Genomic DNA, 17,480 nt, shown 5'->3' on the forward strand with positions numbered 1-17,480 from the left:
GAAACATTGAAGTGAAGAACATTCTAAACACTTTCCGAAGAAGTGAATGTTATTCTAAATTTTTGTGCATGTGAGAGTTTGTGATTTCTTTAACAACTGTTCATCATTTTTATTAACATTGTCGACAGTGAGAGTTAATTATTAGCCATTTAATTTTTAACAGCCTTCTTGTACATGAAGAAAACTGCATACATTAGTTCCTCTCTTTCAAAAACCCACAGATTGCCATACACATACATTTGTCATTTCAGTGGTCCACAAATATTTATCAGGTGACACTCAATGTCATGCACCTTTGAGAACACAAGACTATTTTAACACCAGAGAGATGCTTACATTTCAAATTCCAGTATGCATGAAAGTCAAGAAGTAAGGGTACCACAGGGACACTGAAGGGAGGCTACCTTACTCAGCTGGTCTCCAGGGAGGGCTTCCAAAAGAGACATTTGAGCACTATCTGGAAAGATGAGCAGGAGCTTGGCTGGTGCTAAAAGGAATCAAGTGTCTGGTTGGGGCCCCAACAGAATGGGGCTAGTAAAGGGGAAAGTACCTAACCCACATTCATTGGCTGTGCAGTACAGGTCAGGGACCGTGCTGGGTCCTGAAGAGATAGAGATGGATGGGATGATGAATGAAGTTGTGAACTGATCGTTGGGTGACGTCCTACTACCAGGACACTTCAGTATTACATTCTTAACAATTAAACCTAAATTCAAAGCTTTCTAAAACAACTCTAATAAAAGTAATTTAAAAGTTCCATAAAGCTTGGCAATATTTATTAAAATTAAAAGTGTGCACAGCTCATAACCCAAAAATTGTTCTTAGTTTTAAATTTGGCAAAAACATTTGTTCAAATAACTTGTTCATGTCAAAGGATATTAAAAGAGAGCGTTGATGCAAATATGCATATATAGAAAAATGGCTAAGTAAATTAGTCTGTATTGATCCTATGAAAATGTGTGGAAAATTTAAAGGCTTGAGGTAGACCTATATGTACACAAGAAGTTTTAAGGGTATATGTCACAATATATATGCAATATGATACCTCACATAAAAATACCTATACACAAAATATACATTTTTATAGTTAAAGAGATATGTAAGTTTTTATTAGTTTAGATATATAATTTTATACAAGAACATAGGTAACTAACTGCATTGCTAAAAGACTTTCATTAAAATGAAAATTGTTGCTAACTTAGAGGGGTTTAGAGATTGAAAGAGGTACTAAAAAGATTGACTTAGACATTATCTATCTAAATGTTTTATAAAGAATATATTCTATGAATCACTTGTGCACTTAAATATTAATTAAAATATAAAAATGTACTAACTTTGAGATTAAACCGGTACCACCTATTTGGAAACAAATTGAGCAACCTGAAACTGGACACTCTAAAATGTTCCTACCCTGTGGCCCAGTAATTTTCCTTCTAGAAATTCATCCAAAGAAAGTAAGTCCAGATAATTGCAATGATTTTTTATAGAAAGATTTTCAATAGAGGACTCTTGATGTTGGTGAGAAAAGGAAGACATTTCTAAATTGTTCTACAATGAATGAAAGATTAAATTAAGGCTAAGAAGATTAACAATAACATTAAGAAGGAACATGAAAATATGAAGGTGACATGGTCTGTAGTATAATATAAACACAATGCCTGTTTACGTGGTCTGCAGGGAATGGGGAGGTGATCCAAGATAGCCATTTGGCTAGGGCTCTCTTTTGACTTAGACTTTTGACATGATCTCCAAATGTAATTACACAAACAAGCAGAGGGATATTCTAAATTCAGTCCCACACAGTCACAGATACACTCTTGCCATTTCACATGTGACTTTGATTGTTTTACATACATATTTAAAATGCAGCACTCTGGCTTCTTGCAACCTGTTTTAGTATTGTTTTATATTCATACCAGAGTTTCACACACAGAGGAAAACCAGGCTGCTCCGTCTCTCTGAGCAGACCTGGCTATCTATTCTGCCACAGACACAAAGGGCCAGAAGGAAATATTCCAAATATTAGTCAGAATGCTGGCTGTCTTTTAGTAGAGGGATTATAGATTACATTTAGTGGATAGTTTTCCTCTTTCTAAATTTCCTCCAAAGAGCATGTGTATTTCTGTCATAGGTTAAAAATAGCTCTTCCAATGAAAATATATATTAAAAAAGAGGAAACATCCTCTTTTCAAACACAAAAGCAACGCCTGACTCTAGAATATGCCACATCAGGATGTCCCTGGGTGGAGACCTCGGCAGGCTGGCTCCATGGCTGAACAGAAAGAATGCAGTTGGACACTGTTCCAATGTGTCACAGAAAGGCCAATGGTAACTCCTCCCCCAACTTCCAAGTGGCACTTCTAGGTAAAGCCAGAGCAGTTATCAACCAAGGGGGAGATAGGTTCTGATTTCAAACTGGTCTCTGTGTTTCTGGGGACTAGCAAGATAATCCAGGCTCCTGATAGACTGGATGACCCTGTGTTCCAGGCCCTGTGGCTCTAAACTAGTGTATGTGACAGCAGTTCAGAGGCAGGGGCCATTACACATTTGCAGGACCAAACAGTACACTCAGGCCAAGATTGTAAACATCAAGGCCTTTACCACAAAACTTCAGAGCAGAGGATTTATTTGCATGACAGACAAGCTACTCACAGGATGCTAGACACAAAAGAGAGACTTGAATTACTAGATCATAGTAAAATTTCTTATTACTAGAGTTCTCTCTCTCTCTCTCTCTCTCTCTCTCTCTCTCTCTCTCTCTCTTTCTCTCTCTCTCTCTCTCTTTTTGTGGAACCAGGGATTGAACTCAGGCCCTTGCGCTTGCCAAGGAAGTGCTTCTTCCACTGAGCCATATCCCAGGCCCTTCTCTTTCTTTTTCTCTGTTCCTCTCTCCATGACCCACCCCACTCCTTCTCTGTCAGAGCTGAGTATAGAGCCCAGTACCTTATGCATGCTAAGCACCTGTACATGCTCTATTACTGAGCTATGCTCCAAGGGGCCTTAGTCTTTAACAGTTTCAGGGAGTGTGTGTGTGTGTGTGTGTGTGTGTGTGTGTGTGTTGTTACCTTCAAAAGTGAATACTTCTCACCACCTTTACCTTTCACCCCCAGCACCCAAGCCTTTTCCTCCCATTAACAAAGTGTGTCTATCAGCAGCACAAATAGGAGGTCCTTAGTTTTTTGGGAGGTGTGCATGCACTGGAAAGTCAGCGTGCAAACTAGGTGTGTACTGCGGAGCAGCTGGGGCTGGGAGCCAGCACCCTCATTAGTAGAAGCTGCTACTATTTCCAGCCTACTTCTATTTAGTAAAAGCAGCCCATTAGAAACACAGTATATTTTTTTATATTAACCAAATTAAAATAATAATGTTTTCTCTTTTCATATGTTATACTGATAAATCCCAATTTATAAATGAAACATGCTGATTAGTTAGTTTAAAAATAATTAGCCCCAGAATATGGTTCAAAGTTGGAGCCTTAATGAATGTACACAGATATATTTTTTCCAAGTTCTCAGCAGATGAGTCTTTTAAAGAAAAATATTCATAAGTTCATAAAAGACAAATGATGAAGTAGCCTGATTTTATTTTTTCTTTCTGCTTGCTATGCAAGATAATGTTTGGATGTTATTTTAGTGCCATGTCAGTCTGGGTCACTTTAGAAATATGCATCTAAGCAGTGGCTCTTCTAACTAAATGAATTTTGATATTCAGATTATCAAGAGAAAGGCTTCAGCTCAGACTGTCTTCTTTTCCTGGAAAGAACTTTATATACCTGTATGTAGCCTTAATTACTGGCTCTGAAACTTACAGAAAGACCAGGGTGCTAGAAAGCCTGTGGGTGCAATCTACAAAACCAGACTGGAATCTGTTAAATTTCTTTGGTGTCCTTGTGGCTAGTTTTTTTGGTTTTTGGTTTTGTTTTTTAAATAAATTCTGATGCTTCACTGCTGACAATCAAATCATCCCCACACATTCTAAGGACAAAGGTCACAAAGATAGCTGGCAAGCTAAGAGCATTAACCCACAGTCCAGCTGACCATTCCTAACCTGGGAGGCTGTACACAATACAATGGCAGCTTATTTGGGCCTTTATATTTCAAAAATAGCTTGAATTGCATGCATATTGTCAAGTTCAGCCTTTGAAAATTTTGTAACTTGTCTATCAGATGTTTGGTGTAGTAAGATTCTTTAATTTCCATCATTAGACAAGATCAATCACTATTTCTTTGATGACACTCCAAATAATGTAGTAGGCTTGCACTTAGGAAGCTCATTGTATGAAAATCATGTGTTGTGCCAGGTATTGGCTGTGAGTGGTCCATAGGAACAGAGAGGAATGAAGGGAGTAAAAGTCTGGATTCAAGGTTTGGTACCACATTTACTCTGTGACATACAAGGACTATGATGAGAGAGATGACCTTATACTTTGCTCTTTATCTGCAATTGAGCATAGTGAGAATCATATAAATTAAACATCCCTATTTCCCTCTAGGGTATGCGCTAAGAGACAAATTTAGGCTCACTAAATCTGGTTGTACATCTGTTATCTTATTTTCCTCAGTTTCAGCATGCATGACTGTAACTTTCAGATAATAATAATAAAAATGATAATTTTATCTATATAGTCATTTAGTGTTCTGGATGTTTTCTAGAGCTTTGCTTCTCTAATCATGGACATTTATCTACCAATAACAGAATAGAAGCCAGGCACATAGTTCACAGCTACCAACAGTAACTGTCACTGCTTTACGATTGCTCTTCAACCTATTATGTGTGGCTCCCCATTACATTTTTCCACTTCACTCCTTCATGCATTATTCTTTCATGATCTCAACTGATATTTACTGAACACTCTGGGCCTCTAGAGTTCAGAGAAGAATATGTTCTGAGAGTTTTCCTAATGGACTTTTTCCTCCTGCCCACCTTTACTGCTTCTGTGGCATGATACTGTCCCTGCTCAGAGTGTGTCTGCTCACCAAACATGCCTGTCATGGATCAGCTCATGCATTATCTCCACCGTGAGGCTACTCTTCTGTTTCCACCTTGAGCTGGTAGTTATCCAGTTCCATGCAAAGCCTGAAATCCACTCTGCTGATTCAGGCAGTCATTCTGCCTAGCCAGTTATTAGCAATGGTAAAAATACAGTATCTAAAAAATCAACCCTGACCTCACTGGCTTCCTCCCACCCTGTGTTCCCATAGCATTCTGTGTGTACATTTATGTGTGGCTTGACTACAGAGATATAAGACATATTCTGGGAAATGCATCTCTAGGCAATTTGGTCATTGTTCAAACATCACAGCATTCACTTACACAAACCTAGATAGACTAGGTCAGCTACTCCATGTGGCCTCTAGACACAATCAAGGGATGTGGCAAACACAAGGTGGATAAAGGTGCTGTCAGAATAATATGGTATGTTGTGTTGTGACAACTAGATTTATAAACAAAAGGCAGACACTCAAATGTTTAAAGGTACAGGATAGTAGAGTAAATGCGTAAACCACTAACATTGCCATTTATTCTCAGGAATTGTATATGGCACAAAATCAAATATGCTACATTTTTATATGACTAAAAATCCTGTAGGTGTACTTATACCAGCATCGCCACAAACACAAGATGCATTGTTTTACAGCATTATAACTACAATGTCACAAAGCAATGGGAATTTTTCAGCTCCATTATTGCCTTATAGGACCATTGTTGTCTGTAGTTGACTGACATGTTGTTATGAGGTACATAGCTGTATTCATCTTTGTTATGTTATCCTGTACTTTCACTGTTGGTCTTTCTTGCCTGTGTTCTCTGACTCTGAGTCCCAGCAAGCCAGGGTACGTCTAGCTCAGAGATGAATATTAGAAAGTATCAGTGATAGAGAGGAAACAAAGGAGAGAAAGATGGGTAGAAAATGAGAAAAATGGAAGGCAAGGAGAGCTAGTATATTTTCAGCTCATGTGGGAATGGCCACGGGCTATAAAGCTGTCTTTATAGATGCTTCCCCTCACCATCTGCCCCCTAAATTTTGGCACAAGAAATCTTAGCCTTCTCTATAAAAATGCCAGCTCATATGAAAACTGTATATAAGTGTTAAGTGTTATCTGGGTTTTGCATTCAGGAAGAAAAAAAAATCTCTTACTCTTGCCTGTGTCGGTTTCATTGTCCAGTCTGTGCAGCTCTGGTCTGTGCCAGTGTGTTTGGCTGAGAATGGATGCTTTATGTGCAAAGGAAGCGAGGCTTTTCTTTGGCTGGTTCTCTGAACCCAGCTGCCAGTCTCAGGGCTGGATGCCTCAATCCCTTTGAAGGAAGTCTCACTTCTGTGTTTCAGTTCTGTATTAAGGAGGCTGCAGTCTTTCCAGGCAGGTTACTAGGACATCCCCTGAACTAAGTGCCAGGATGCAAACAGCAAGGTCACAGACAAGCATTTCTCCTCAGGAAGCTGTGTGTTGCTGTGGGAAGGGTGATGGGAAGACAGATGGGTGAAAATAAGTTACCAGGCATATTATCCTGGACAAGATTCTTTTTTCCTTTTTAAAATGTATTTAATACAGGGTCTACAACAGGGACTCACTACATAGATCAGACTTGTAGTGATCCTCCTGTTTTCAGCTTCCCAAGCACTGGGATTTCAGGTGTGCAGCACCACACCCAGTTTCAATCCCTATCTCAGCATGCCCCAGGGGCAGAATCGGCATGGCACCCTAGGGATCGAACCTCAGACCCTGTGCCTGCCTAAGTAGGTGCTTTAGTCCACTGAGCTGTCTGGCCATCCCTGAACATCCCTGAAGACTCTTGACTTCTCTGTCTCAGTTGCATGCAGAATTATCACCTCAATAGAATGGCTGTGAGAAATAGGTGAAATGATGCACATGATGACATTTTATAAATTGGAAGATTAATATTGACTTGTGTTTTTGATTTGCCTAGGCTGACCTTGAACACCTGCACTCCAGCGCTTCCCCTGCCTCAACTTCCTGAGCAGCAACTGAAATTACAGGCATCTGCCACACACTGATATTTTTTCTTCTGTGGTACTGGGGATTGAATTCAAAATCTCACACAAGTCACTTTTTATTAGGTAGCATGAGGTAAAATTAAAGGCTCTGTTGAGTGCCAATAGCTATTATACTCTGCAGGTCAGATAAGGTAGAATTTGCAAAAGAACAGAGTAAAACCCAGTTGCATAATTTTCAAAATGTATGTGGTTCCTGACCTTTAGTGGAAAGTTTCCGATTCTTTCCTTAGGAAGAGAGTTCGAGTTCATGCTATTACTCTCAGCCCTGCTCCATGGGTAATCTCAGAGAGCTTATTTTGTCTGCCCTGCAGCTAGGACATGCGATGGGCCTGGTTCTGACTCACGCCTACAGAAGCAAGGGTGGCTGGTGGCTGCAGAGGAGACAAACAGGGACATGACCTTCAGTTGCAAGTCAAGTCAGCAAACAGAGGGCAGATGAGAGCAGGTCACATTTGGAAAAACAAGGAAGAATATAATCCCTAGATCATTGTGAAAGGAATCCTGTGTTGGTGGAAGGACCTGAAAAGGGAGGCCAATAGGGAAGGTGGGAAGCCAAGACCCAAATGAGAAGTCTACTTGGGTTAAGGAACTTGGATTTGAAACAAGACTATCTCCAGAAAACCTGTGGAGCTCCCAGGAGCGAAACTGCCAACTTAAAATCTCTGTCAGACTCAGAGAGCAAAGTCAGCCTTTAAAAGTATCAACCAATTAGGAGCATTTCCTTCCTCCTTACCTCCTTTTGTATCTCTCTGCGATTCTTGGAGGGACCAGAAACTAGGTTAGCAAGCAAATGAAGAACACAAACACCAGACTCACAGGTTCCTCCTGGCAGTAGGCCCTAGAAAGAAGAGGAGATGTAACTAATAAATTGAGGCATTGTGTCTGATTTAAAGTGACCACAGACATTTTACTACCTAACAGGCACTAGAAAACTCATGGATCCATGTTCTCATTCAAGAGCAGGCATCACATGGCACACAATGAATAGTTCATAAGGGAAATGGTAGACAAATATATGGGTGTTTCTGAGTTCTTCTTGATCATTGTAACAGATACATTATTATTATTTACCCAGCACTAACCCATAGCTCAATATTGTGCCAAGTGCTTTATATCTTCAAAATAAGAAATGGGAGCAATTATAATCTCCATTTTGTAAAGGAAGAAACTGAAGTTCAGCTAGATTATAAAAGTTTCACTTGAGCTGCAGGGTAAAATGAGAAAGCCAGGATTGGGAGCCAAGCTGACAAGCTTTGGCTCTGGCAGTCACACCACCTTCCCCTCTGTGTCTCAATAGATAGGACACACAAAGTATTTGGGGAAGGACTGAAGTTGCCCGCCCCCCCGATGCTTCCACATGCATCCAGCTAAAAATACTTCTAATATTCTCAGGAATTGTCAGGAATCCTTTTGGAAAGGATTTCAGAGAGACATGGTACTTGATTAGAATGAATTGGTTGTAAATATTGAGACTCAATCAAGGTATCTTAAAAAGGAACATTATCATAAGGACACAGAAATTCTGGAAAGCTGCCCCAATTCTTTCTTCTTTCATCCCTCTCATTACTCACCCATCTTCTCTTCCCTCTGCACATTCCTCAATCTGTTTTGTCGAACATGACCGGTCCAGCTCCCAGGTAAAGAAAACTTCAGTACTGCTCTCGAGAGGCTTATTGGCTGAGTAGTGACTTGAACTATAGATGAAGAGATAGTTAAATGAACAGGAAAACAGAACAAAATAAAACTAAACAACCCTACTCTATGGTATCCCTTCTAGTTAAGTCAGCTGACCCCTGGCCTGGTCATTGTTGCCTGGAGCTGGGCTCCATGGGGGCTGGTGGCCCTGGAACTGAGCCAGCTATTAGATCCAGGGGTGCTTGTCCCCAAAGCCCTGTGAACCAGAAGATTTCAACGTACAGTTGAGCTGGTTCTAGCAAATCTGCAGCTCCTCCATCAATGGTCACAGCTTGCTACAAGATCGTGCTGTTTCTCTCTTAGGACAGTCCTTACCTCATTAGCCTGACGGGGCTAATCTCTCATAACTGGGTCTGACACACAGTTGTTCTTTATTGTACCCCTTTATTGTGTTAGATTAAGTCAAAATATACTTTTCCTTTTGTTTTTTGATGTTTCTCACTCTCCCGAGTGAGCTATTTTTAAAGAGAAGTCTCCCTCCACCCTGATGTGGGCGACAAACGAAGGCAGAGCTAGGGAATAACAGAGTACACAGAAAGAGAATGGATTATACTAGAGCTGTTGTCCCCCAGATGGGTTCCTGGGAGGCAGTGACACTGCTTTGTACAGCTGTGGGAGCCTGGCTGAACAAGCCTCGTCCCAGTGTCCTCATTCCTTCTCGCTCATAAGGCTCAGCGATGACCTGGACAGTTCGGGTCCTCTTCTGCTTCCTCTTCGATGGCAACTGTGATCTGCAATGGTAATGACAGCTGCCACTTTTTGGTTGGCTGGCTTCTGGGCCTCTCTGCCTTCCTTCTATTTCTACAGCATTTTTTTTTTTTCATCAGCTTCTGCGCATTCAGTAATGGAATAGATTACATCAGATGGAGTGTTTGCCAGCCTCAGCGCTGAGTTCCTCCCTGCTGCAGCAGAGAATGCCAGCCTAGTTTACATTAGGATGGAGTTCACACTGCAGCTAGATTTCTTGGGGATCCCTGAGTTTTGTCAGTTGAAAAATGTGACACTGTTTTTTCCTGGTGGTTAAGAGTATAAAAGCCTGCTTAGAAGAGACAGGGATTCAATCCTGCTGAGGCCACTGTCTGCACCAACCCCTCCTCATGTAATTTAACCCTTGGTGCCCCAGTTTCTTGGGGATAAGGAGGTCAATCATGGTTTCCTTTCTGCATCACTGTGAGTTGAAATCAGGGTAATGTGTGTAAAATGCTTATCATGGTCCCTGGTGGATAATGACCAGATAGACAATTATCCATTGTTAACTTGTTTGTTACAATATTTCTTAAATTCTGTTGCCCAACATCTTCTTTGTGGCCACAGTGATAGTGTGCAGAAATCAGACTTTAAAGCCAGACAGACCTGCAAAGTTGTGACAATCACATATACTTCTTGGGCTATTATGCAGATCAACTGGGATAATGGTATAATCATAATACATAATAAATGCTTTTCATTTAATTCTCTCAAAAACTTTAGGAGATAGGTTAAAGTATTATATACACTTACACGTGGGGAAACTAAGGCATTTATAGTGGTGCTAAGTAATTAGCTGACGCTATATGCTATTAAGTAAATAAAACATGAAGTAGTTAGAGCAAAATACCTATTTTATATGCTAACTGTGACTCTGATCTGAGGGGCCCAGCACTAGAAGGCATTTCAAATGTGAATTTTATTTCTGTACATTACAGATGGATAAATGACAAGGCTGCAGAGCCAAATGAATGTTTGGGGGCAATAATAAAGCCAATGCAATGATCAAATTATGTTAAGAGTACTAACTGTGTACAAAATGTTTTCCCAGGGGCTTGGCAAGCATAATTCAGTCGTGAGAATCCTGATGTATGGTAAAAAATAGGCCCAGGTGGTTTGTGTGAATACTGTGTACACACATCTGAAAGGTTCCTGATTTCAAATCAGACCTGAGCATCACTTTTTCCTAAAGGCTGGGAGGAAAAGTGACTCTGATGGCCAGATCCGACTGAATAGCAAACAGGATGTGTGAAGATTAGAAAGGACTACCTTGTCACAGCCAAATTTCCAGTCTCATTTTCCACTAGTCCAGAAAAAAATATATGCACACTGCAGCAGTCTCTGGGCTGGGAACCTGGAGGTGTCAGTCGGGGCTGGGAGGGAACAGATGGCTTGCTCAAATTAGGCAATTCAAGGAGAGTTTAATAAAGGAGCTATTTATGAAGGTGAGGGGGACCCATGAGATATGTGCAGTTCCCTGAGGCTAACAATAGCCCAGTGCTGTCACCTCCTCTAGGCCTGAGGGGACAAGGGGGCAGAGAGCATTGTGTGGAGGGAACCGCTTGGCAGGATAATGTCTTTGATAGAGGCATTTGGCCAACTCATAGTGGTCTGGCAAGGCAGAGGGAGGGGAATAAATCCTTGAACTTTACTTTTCTCTATCTCCTGCCTGGGATCCCACTGTCACAGCCCAGTGAGGAGCCACTGAACATGGATTCAGTGCATGAAGATCAGCCTTCCAGGAGCACAGAGCACAGTGGTGGAGGGTGGAATGTGGGTCTGGGCAGGCCAGGAGAAGACTGCAGGAATACTGGAAACACAGGCTCTTGTCTCCCTAAAGTTGAAGATTTGCAGGCCAAAAGCCAAGTTTGGGACCCTAACACTAGTTGCTAGTGGCCTGCTCCTGCGGTTGTGAAGAGGTGTGGTTGTGGTATGACTGCACTAGTGCTAGCCACTGTGGAAACCTGACATTGCCTCATTTTCTGTCCCTCTACACTTGGGGTAGGGTCTCTTATCCTACTCAAATTGAATCAGAGATGGAGTCTAAGTTTCCTCTATTGCCATCCTCTTAAATGTGGGAAAATAGCCTTATTAGGGCTACAACAAACTCAGAGGTGACTGATTATAAACTCCTTCTTGCCCTTCATACTGTCTTGCCTTAGATACTGCCAACTTATATGTTGCTTCTATGATGTCTTCCTTGACTTTGTGTATGCATGTTTCATATACATAAAAGAAAATACAATTGTCTCTTGTTATATGCAGAGGATTGGCTGCAAAAACTTCTCTGTACCACTTCCATACTTGCTCAAATCCCTTACATACAATGAAGTACCCTGCCTATAACCTATGCACATTTTGTACACTTTAAATCATCTCTGTATCACTTATAATACCTAATGTAATGTAAATACTATGCAAATCCTTGTAGCACTGTGTTGTTTAGAGAAGTGACAGGAAAAAAAATCATCTATACATGTTTTATACAGATGAAATTTTTTTCAAATGTTTGCAATATTGGATTGAAGCCATAGATACAGGACCCAGAATATAGAGGCTGAGCGTATAGATGTAAACTATAGACTCATAATGGCATGTTTTATTCATCTCCGTATGCCCAGAACCTGACATGAAGCTGACATATTGTAGAATACCAATAAAAATTCGTTAAGTGTTTATGTCTCTGTAGTCCTCAGCAGATTCTAATTTAGCTGGCATTTATTTTCTAAGCACTGTGTCAGGCCATTTTCATATCAATTTTCTAATTTGATATTCTCAACAACCTTGGTTATATTATCCCAACTTTTATAAATAAGGAAACTGAGGCTCAGAGAAAGGAAAGATGCAGAACATAGATTTGAACAGAATTCTGCTCTGGTCTCATGTTCTTTCCCTTCCTGCTCAGAGCTGTCCCTTGATTGGTCACTGAACAATTACTTCATGCATATGTATGAGCTAACTGCATGAATGAGCCCAGCAGAGCCTCTGTGTCTCTGTGTCCTTTGTGATGCTCTGCACCTTTTACTGACAGTTCTGGCCTGCTTGGAGTGTTTGTCTCACTTTTTTAAAAAATATTTAAAACATTTTGGTTAACATGGAATAAATGTATATATTTATGGAATACAGTACAATATTTCAAAACTTGTATACAGTGCATACTGATCAAATCAGGGAATTCATGTTTGTACCTCTTTATCATTTCTTTATGTTTAGAACACTTGATTTCTCCTCCTGTAGCTATTTATGAAATATACGATAGATTATTGTGAAGCATACTCACCCAACTGTACTATAGAATACTAGAACCTATCTACTTACTTTATTTGACTATATTTTTGTACATAAGCCACTTGTACAACTTTACAGCTTGCTGCCAATGATGGCATTTATAATTTCCTCTAAAAGCCTACCTCAAACCCACCATCACCACGAGCATGATGTCAGGTCAGATACATCCTTGAATTTGGCTCTAAACTGGATGCAGGAGCCTGGCTCCTCCACTTGCCTAGCTCCCATGGACTCAGAACACACATATTTCTGGAAGTTTCCTCTGTGGAACAGTGAAAACACTTATTGAGTGCCTGTCCTTCAGTTTCTCTGCAGTGGTGTTGCCAAAATTCTAATTGGCCAATAGAATCTAATGGCTTTAGAAGACCCTCCAACACATGCCCACTTTTCAAAAATAGAGACAAAAGTTAAACACTTGTTCTTATTACGCATAGTCCATATGCCCTGAACTTTTATAGTTCTCTCGGTTAATCTTCATAGCAGCTCTGAAGAAAGAAATTGTTGTTTGTTGAATTGTATGAAGGTTGGGCCTGAGGCTTTGGGGTAATGGGGCACTTGTCCGTCTTGTTCATAGGTAACACAAGATAGGACAGAACCAGGATTTTGTGCACAGCTATATATTTGCCTTGTGCCCATGGATACAACCAGCCTTTGAGTGCTTTCTACTGGTCCTAAACTATCAACCTCAATTCATTCTCATCACCTCATGCCCTATACTGCTAAGGATTCAGGTAGATGTGGATCTAACCTAGAAAAATAAACATCTTTCTAATGAGAGATAAGGAGGTAGGGAGAAAAAGAAAGAGCTTGAGAAAGTCAAAGAGATTTCTAGGTTGTTCTGTAATGCCTAAGGCATGACCATGACCAGTGTTTTTCTTCCTATTAGTCCTCAGGACACTTTACGTGCTCCTTTACATAACCCTTGTCGTAGGTTGCCTTAATTTGCTCCATCTCTCCTCTAGGCAGGGAGCTACTGAAGGGCAGGTCTGCCTCTGATCCTTCTTGTGTCATTTCACTCTCATAGTCTCAGGGGCCATCAAAAACACTTACTGAGTATCTGTTGAGCCTGAAGCATTGTATAAGATATGTTCACAGTGTGACTGTCTCTTTGGGGTAGTCCATGTAAAATAAAAGTGTAGGAGTAGACCATTTAATAGATGAGGATACCAAGGATGGGCGGGGCAAAGGAACTTGGCCGAAGTTGCGGAACTAGTCTAGTGAAGGGCCACGCTGGAACTTGATCACGGGCCTGTTCAACCCCACTTGGTGATCTTTCTGCAATGTTACGTTGCCAAGCAGGTACTCAACAAAAGTCAGCTGAATAAAAAAAAAAAAAAAAAAAATAGTGGAAGGGGGAGTAAGGAGAAGAAAGAAATATAGAAAAAAATTCAGATATAGTAGGGGGCTATATATTTAAGTTCAGTGGTGACTATCGCCACCTAAAAGGGCATTGTTTAGTTCAGTGTTTCCCACACCAATCTCTATGATTAATTCATTGTTTGTTTGTTTGTTTGAAGCACCAGGGATTGAGCGCAGGACCTCATGCATGTTTGACAGGCACTCTCCCAGTGAATTACATCCCGGCCTGGCTTATCTAAGTAAGGAAAGGTGAAGTAGCTCCCTCTGTTACTAGCTTCAGCTCCTCACTTAGGTTAGCACCTGGGAATATACGAAGTAGCAGGGATATCACTGACTGCAGCCAGACTGTGGGAGGCGAAACCCTGGTGCAGCTTGCTTCCCCTCCCTGAGCCGCGGGCTTTTTTTTTTTCCTTGTAAAATAGGAGTAATTATAGGATCTCTGCCTTAGAGTTTTTAAGAAGACTATGATGCCTTGGAAGAATGTGTCTGACACAGCAAATCTTCAGAAAATGAGAGTTACTACAGTATTGCTATTTTTGTACTATTTTTTATGGCTACATTTCAACTTTTGCATTGTCCCCTCACTTCCTCCCCGTACTTCTGCTACTGAACTGGAGGGCTGAGAACTGCAGGGCGGTGAGGGGAGTGCCTCATCATCTTGCAATGATGTCAGGAGCGCTCCTTATCAATAATGGAGCAGTTTTTCCAGGAACCCAATCTAGCAAGTACAGTGCCCTGGCTGCAGCTGGGCTGGGCTGGCTGGTGTTCCCGGAAGGCTCTGGGCAGAGGGGGATCATTATCTGGGGTGCCTGTCCTGTATGCTCTGTGAATGGAGGAGCCTGGCTTCTCAACAGTAGAGCTGTCTATCTCTGCTCCCAGGTCCTGCTACCACAGCCCTATTTCTCACCTTCCTCATCTGTTTGACTTCAGCCAGGAGCCAGGAATCCTTCTGAACCCTCTTCTACCTCCACTGCACACTTCCAGCCCATCAACAAGTCCCAGGGATTTTGTCTTTAAATTTGTCCCATCTATCCCATCCTCATTACCACCAACTTGGTCCAGATGTGCCTAGGTATCTACCATAGCAGGCAGCATCTCTCCGGCTTCCCTTAGCTCCCACCCCACCCTCAATCCTCCCTAACCATCCCTTTCCAACACAAAGGAGAGATACAGAGACAGAGACAAATAGAGAGAGAGAGAGACAGAAGAAGGAGGAAGGGGAGAAGAGAGGAGTGGAAAAGAGAGAAGAGGAGAAGAGAGAAGAGGGAAGGAGGAAGAGGAAAGAGGGAAGAAAAGTCTCTCAAAATGCAAATTTAGTTGTGTCACCTCTAAGCCTAAACTATTCAGTGCCTCTGTTTAGGAAGCTGTTCACTTAGACGCCATCTTCATGGCCTGTAGCCCGCCCCTGGTCAAGTTTATCCAAATCTCTTATCTTTGTACATGACCATCTGGCCTACTGCCCTTATCTGCACCCCTGTTCCAGGGTAAGCTACTTCTGACATCTGGGCCTTTGGCCTCCCTTGTTTTTGCTGTCATGGCTGCCTTCTAGATAGCACATAGTTCTCTGTTAATGTCACTGCCTCCAAGAAGCTTTTCCTGACTCTCTCTCTCTCTCTCTCTCTCTCTCTCTCTCTCTCTCTCTTTGCAGAACTGGGGATTGAACTTAGATCCTTGTGCTTGCCAGGGAAGCGCTTGTTCCACTGAGCCATCTCCCCAGCCCCCAAGTTGGTTTTGTTTGTTTGTTTGTTTTTGGCAGAACTGGGGATTGAACTCAGACCCTTGCACTTGCCAGGCAAGTGCTTATTCTACTGAGCTATCTCCCCAGCCCATGTGACTCTCTTATTTTAAGCAATGACTTCAAGTGACTTCACACCCTCAGCTTTTCTTCCTTGACACAGCCCTTGAGTAATTCCTCTAGGAATCTCATCCCACACAGAATGATTTTGTCAACTACCAACTCTTTTATTTGTCATCTGTCCCCCTGCTAGAAAGTGAGCATCTTGGGGATGCAGATTCTCACTTCTGTCTGCCTCAGGACCTCCCAAAGCCCCTGGTACTTGCAAAGCATGTAGTAGATGTTTAGTGAACAAACGGATAGAAGCTAGAAGGTTGTGTGATGAAGTGGTAAGTGCTGCCATGGGTCCCCTGGCTCTATTTCTGTTCTATGTTTGTGAGAGGACATTATTGGGACCTTCTGAGGAAGAACTGAGGTCTGGTCCAGGCCCTGCCATTCCTTTTCTTTACTTCGCAAATAGGAATTTGGCTGTTTTCCTCACAGGAGGGTGATCAAGATTCCATGAGATGAAATACATGGAATCTATGTATGTGGTAGAATTTAGCATATTATGGGGCTAAAGGGAAGGGAAACCAGGGACTCCAATTCTCACAGGATTTTTGCACTGTGGTACCTATAGAACCCCAGGTTTACTCCTCAGATGCGATAGCCCGAGGAGCCAAAAGACAGGCATTCAGTCAAGAACCTGGTTAGATGGTGCACCACTCTACAGGTGTGCAACACAAAAGCAGCAGCACTCCAAATATTGGCGTCCTCCTTTCCGTGAAAGAAATTTGGCTCTGAACTTCACAGTTTAACAAGAAGCTTTCAGCGAGTTTCCCTGTGGACTGGGGCTGCCAGGGAGCTCAGAGAGACCTTGGGTGCTCAACTTCAAGCTTTTCTTCTGCATTTGGAGTGTTCATCTTGAAAACTGGATATGATCAGATCTAGTAGTGTGAGTACCTGCAATCCCAGCACTCTGGAAGCTGAGGCCGGAGGTACATATATAACTGTGAGTTTTAGACCTGGGCTATGGTAAGTTCAAAGTCATTCTGAAAAACTTAGTAAGACACTAAGAAATAAATGAATGAATGAATGAATGAATGAATGGATGAATGAATGAATGAATAAATCTGGGTATAACAGAATGGATTATATAGTAGGTGGCATATAATTGTCCTCACAAGGTCCTCTTTACCCTAACCCAAAAGGCTTTGAAGTTGCAGCATTTGCTTTGTTGGAAAGATTTTTGTCATAACACAGGTGGGAAAGATGATTAAAAAAAAGTAAGCAAATATGTAACATACTTTGCAACAATATCAGAGCTGGTGATAAGGAGCATGCCATGTAATCCTGTGACCGCAGGGGCTGGTGACATTTAGATTGTATGGCCGTAAACTCTCAGCTATATAAAAACACCTTTATTGTTGGCATTCCTATAGGAAACCTTATTTGTGCTAATGTGACTCTAAAATGTTCTAGTCTAATCCCCCTCTTTCTTTTGATCCCATTGAAACAATTGACTTTATAACCATGACCTAGAAGTCAGGGTTGCTCTGGTTTTAAAGTCAGAAATAGCCATGAACCCTTAGCAGATGTGCT

Source organism: Octodon degus, unplaced genomic scaffold (assembly GCF_000260255.1).
Source record: "Octodon degus isolate 3935 unplaced genomic scaffold, OctDeg1.0 scaffold00212, whole genome shotgun sequence".
Classification (NCBI taxonomy): Eukaryota; Metazoa; Chordata; class Mammalia; order Rodentia; family Octodontidae; genus Octodon; species Octodon degus.